This window comes from Quercus lobata, chromosome 6, assembly GCF_001633185.2.
Source record: "Quercus lobata isolate SW786 chromosome 6, ValleyOak3.0 Primary Assembly, whole genome shotgun sequence".
Lineage (NCBI taxonomy): Eukaryota > Viridiplantae > Streptophyta > Magnoliopsida > Fagales > Fagaceae > Quercus > Quercus lobata.
In genome coordinates this window covers 4,851,189-4,856,078 of record NC_044909.1, presented here as the reverse complement: position 1 = coordinate 4,856,078, position 4,890 = coordinate 4,851,189, and the positions used below count along the sequence as shown (strand labels likewise).

Below are 4,890 nucleotides of genomic sequence, written 5' to 3'. Positions count from 1 at the left end.
TTTTGGCTAATTGACTGAATAGAATTAATATAGGCATAAATTAAGTGTTTAATTTGATTAAAAAAAAAAGGGTTGATCGGAGGAGAAGTCTTCCAAAAAAGACAGAACCAAATCTCTCTTGAAATTAGGATATTAACAAGGAAATATTGTGCGGTGCGTGGGGTAGGAGAAAGTAAATGCTGTTTCAGGAACTCCAACTCAAAGTCATAAAGTTATGAATGATGACGTGGCATACTAATATCACTACAAGAAACTTGATTTGTTTCGACCCACATTTTTCGAGGGTTCACAAAACACCATGGAAATAAATGCTAATTAATGTGCCAGGCCTGATTTAAAGCAACCTTATTTTGTGGGTCACAAATTTTTAGAAGAATCCTTGAAATAAACTACTCCATACCACCGATATTTTAAATAAAAGCAGGCAGTTTTTGCTCTCCCGCGTGAGCTGGCTTCAAGTATCTACCTTTTTTCAACGCAACCCTAACCCAACCCTTAAAATAGATATCTAAAATAATTTCATCCCTTGAGATAGATAGAGAGGTATATTCCCATTTTAAAAAAAAAAAAAAGATAGAGAGGTATAAACACACATTTTCGTTCTCTCTCTCACACTGTAGTCATTTTCCATTTTCGTTCAGAAAACTCTCTCAGAAACTCAAATATCAGAAAATTCACTCTCTCACAAACTTCCATTGCTTTTGTACTTTGAATATCGGAATCTGAATCAGCTTCCACAACAAGCTTTTCTCTCTCAATCACTTAGAGACTTATATCCGATTCTATAGGTACGATCTTCTACGGCTTTTCATTTCATTGCATTTCTATAGATTTACTCAGAGAAATTGTTTGCAATGAATAGGCTTTGTTTGAGTTTTTATTTATTTAAAAAGTTATATTTATTTCAATTGCTTTGAAATTCTAGCTCAATTCGTTAGCTTTGTGGTGGAATTTGAGCTCGATTAAATTTCTTTGGACTCGTTTAGAATCTGTTTGGTTGTTGAGAAATCGTAGGAAATAAATGAGTTTATATTGTATCGGTTTTGTTGAGATTTTTTTTGTTGAAAATTTTTAGTTTTTTAATTTTTTTTTAATTTTTATAATTTTATTGTTGGTGTTTTCAATTGGTAAATTTTCTAGCTCGAATCCCTAACCGTTAACTTGTGCTAAAATTTGAGTTCTGTTAAATTTCTTTGATTCATTCGAGAATCTATTTGGTTGTCTAAAAATTGTAGGAAAAGAATGATGTATTGGAGAGGATTTTGGGATTGAATTGGCTTTGTGTGTGTGTATATATTCAATTGCTTAAATTTCTAGCTTAAATTGTTAATTTGTGTTGGATTTTGAACTCGGTTATCTTGTACATTCTGGTTTGATTTGAGCTTAAATTATTGGTTGATTTTGCTATTGGATTTTGGATGAAAAATAGTAAGTAAAGCTTGAATTTTTAGGTTCTATGTGGAAAGATTAAGTCCTGGAATTTGATCTAGATCTTGAATTTCTATAGCTAAGGATTTATTGCATTATTCAGATCTACTCACTCAATGATGATTTTGGGTTTTAATGATAGTTCAAAATGGAAGTATTCAGGGCTTTAGATTGTGAATTTTGAATCTTTTAAGGATGATAAAAAGATCTTTTGGTACTGTTCTTTATAGCCAAATTCTTCAGATTAGATTGATGTTATTTATACTTTAGTGACTTGATGTGAGAATTCGTGTGCTTTGTATTGCCAATGTGCTATGAGTAATGTCTTTGATTGTGTTTGCAATGCCTTTTTCATGTGGAGGTTCAAACCATTTATGCAAAAAGAACCTGCGGGGCTTGAAGGCCATTTGCTTGATTGATCATAAAGGACTAAGAGGCATTGGGAGAGGAACAATAACTTACTGCTTGTGTTATAGTAGTAAGAATTCATATTGCACTAGGAATTTAAAAAATACAATATCTATCATGTCTATTGTAATATATAATGTGCAACTCAGGTTTTTCACTGTACCAAACTGCACTGGTGATTTGGCTGAATGAAGTCCTGTTTAATTCATTTGAGTCAATCCATTGGTTTCCAGATGGGAGCATCCAAGCTTGTACAAACCCTCTTGTCTCAAGCACATGGAGGAGGTACTACTTAGTTGGAACCAAATCTATTTCTCATTAAGGATCAGCTGTAATATAGGTTTCCCCAATGGATACATTGATTTCTCATTAAGAAGACAATTCAAATCGGATAATACAGTTACGTAAGCTATTTCAGTGCAAGTAGATTTATATGCATTCTATTTCTCTTTATAAGTTATTGTGCATGTTTTCTTAAGTTATTTGATTGTACTTATGATATTAAATTATAATTTTTTTAGGGAGAGTCTGAAGCTCATTCATCATTAGAAATTCTCTTTCACAAAAATATGGCTTTTAGCTACTCAATTTGAGATCCGGCAGTTGAATCTCAAGGCTGCACTACAGATCCTACGCAATGCAATTGGAAAAACTCCTAAAGATAAGGTAATTTACTGGTTGAGTTTAAGTATGTACTATATCATATTTTTCTGGAATGGAAGATTGCACCACCAAAATTAGTTTTGAGGGAGTTCTAAAGTGTCTAGATTAGATTATGAGAATGTATTATCATAGTGACGAAATAACAATTCCTTCAAACCTTTGGGGCACAAGCAACAAAAACTATTGGAGGCATGTCATGTCATAAATTTTGGAAAATTGTCCTTTTCCCTTTTTATCAACGTAAATCTAAAATTTACTCTGTATCGGTTGCCAATTATGATCTGCATCATGGTTGTTGTTGTTTACTCTATATGGGTGTATTAATCTAGTTAATATGTATACTTTGCATTTTATGGCCAGCCAAAGGTTATTCCATCTACAAAAAAGACCCCCCTTTGAATGTCATACCTTCCCTACCAGAGAATGAGTTCAAGAAGTTTAATACAATGTTTGAATTTTCTGCCTCTTGATGTCAATTTTATTACGAATCATGCTTCAGAATTTTCTGTGTCTTGGTTCAAGCTTGCCAAACAGTGTAAGATAAGTTTTGGTGGTATTCCACTTGAATGGAACACATAATAGTCCTAATATCAGTTATTTTTTCTGTTGTGGTATTAGGCAAGATAGTGGTGTCCTTGGCCATTACTGAGGCAGCTTATACGCCCATGTTGCACTCTCGCATTTTTACCGAGACTGAAAAGTACTGTGACCAGGAATTTACCACTTGCAAGGTATTTAAAACTAATATTTTATCAATTTACCTTCGTAAATTTATACTGTTTTTTTTTTTTTTTAACTTTGCTATTAATTGCAGGAGGATCAGCCATTGTTTGTCCAAATGATCCAGACATTTGTTAGAGGCTGCAAAGAGAGTGGAAGCTTTTTGTGACTATGTTGACATCAATTTGGGGTAATAATTTCTTTTTTGTCTTTTCACTATTAGTGCCGTTATATAAGGTTGTTGTGAATTATACATCTTTTGCTGCATTGAGATTTATCTTTGTTCTGGTTGGCTAGTAGATTTACTTGTGTTTCATCTGCAAAGGTTGTATTCCAATTTCTCTCTTAATGTGTTTTTTCCCGAACTTCTTTATTAGTGTGTTTCATACAAAAATACCTGCACATGCTACATGTTGTTCTCCCTTTTGAAAGCTTCCATGAAATATTGTTCCAACTGAATTTGTTTCCTCATTGTACTAAGTGATATTAATAAGAAAGTGGAACCAATATGTTGTCACCTAATAGACAATGATTAAATTTCATAACCTAAACTTGCATTTTACAGATTTTTGATTTATAGAAATAACTCAAGGAAAACTTTGAGCTCTTGCTATTTGAAAGAATATAGCTTTCGTCTCCACTTTTCAAATTTTATGCACTTGATCTATAATAATTTTCTTGGTAGTGTGAGAATATAGTTAATGGGTTAGCCTAAAAGCTACTATGGATCAGTTCATTATTGCTTTTATCATTACAAATTTTAGTTGCTCTGTTGAGTTGTATCACCTCACAATTAGCCCAATCTAGTAGTGATCACTAAGGTATGAAGATCATCTCAAGCTAGTCATTGTTTTAGTACTATTGGATAAATTTGGAATGACTTGTAGAGTTGTTGGTACTAGTTTGCTATGTGATATTCTGTTCCTTTAGTTTGATTGTGAAATTTTCATTTTTGTTTTTTTCAGGTGGCTTTGCTGTTAATTTGGGTTGCTGATATAAGGAAACATGTGAAGAATTTAGAATTTGGGAAGGGACATGTATATAAAGCTGTGCATGTAACCGATTTTTATTTCCTTTCATCAACTTTGGCCTTATATAGGATGTATTAGGATTTGTTCTGTTCACCTACTACCATGATAGATTGTGCAAAGAACCTTGCTTTTACAATTTAAAACTCTTGCCCCTGTTGACTATTGAATTAGATCATATAAATATTGATCGGGTTAATTTGACTTTTGGTATCATATAAATTCATACAATTATGAATTTTTGTGTATGTGTATGTGTATGTATATATATATGTTTGTGCATGATTGTGGTTTTTTTTTTTTAATTAAATAAAATAAAATCTTGTTTTAAGGGTCAAGAGACCCCTTAAATAACCTTATTTATCAAGGGTTGTAGATATAATTTTTTTAAACCTTGGTAAAAGGTTATTTAAGGGTCTCTTGATCCTCAAAATAAGATTAGAGCACTTATTTTAAGGGTCACGAAGGCCGTTAAAATTTCTTTTTCGACGGTATATATTTCGAAGGTTCTCAAGGGTCAATTGGACTCTTAAAATAATTTTTTTCAACGGTTTTTAATACTTTTTTTAAGGGTTTTGACCCTTGAAAAAAGTCAAATTTGTTGTAGTGTATTGGTGAATTTTTGTCAAAAAGAAGCCCTTCT

General features: G+C 32.2%; 1 long non-coding RNA gene across 5 annotated transcripts; it reads left to right on the top strand.

Annotated features, from left to right (window-relative positions):
* The first annotated feature begins 284 nt into the window (after positions 1–284).
* On the top strand, positions 285–4,451 carry LOC115993571. Of its 5 annotated transcripts, XR_004093020.1 has the most exons (7): positions 285–788; positions 1,790–1,906; positions 2,070–2,235; positions 2,358–2,502; positions 3,118–3,230; positions 3,314–3,409; positions 4,185–4,451. It is a non-coding gene; the product is annotated as an uncharacterized LOC115993571 (long non-coding RNA). The 5 variants fall into 5 exon arrangements; XR_004093023.1 differs by lacking the exon at positions 285–788 and having other exon boundaries at positions 1,752–1,906; positions 2,070–2,121; XR_004093022.1 differs by lacking the exon at positions 285–788 and having other exon boundaries at positions 1,752–1,906; positions 3,347–3,409.
* Positions 4,452–4,890: the final 439 nt, after the last annotated feature.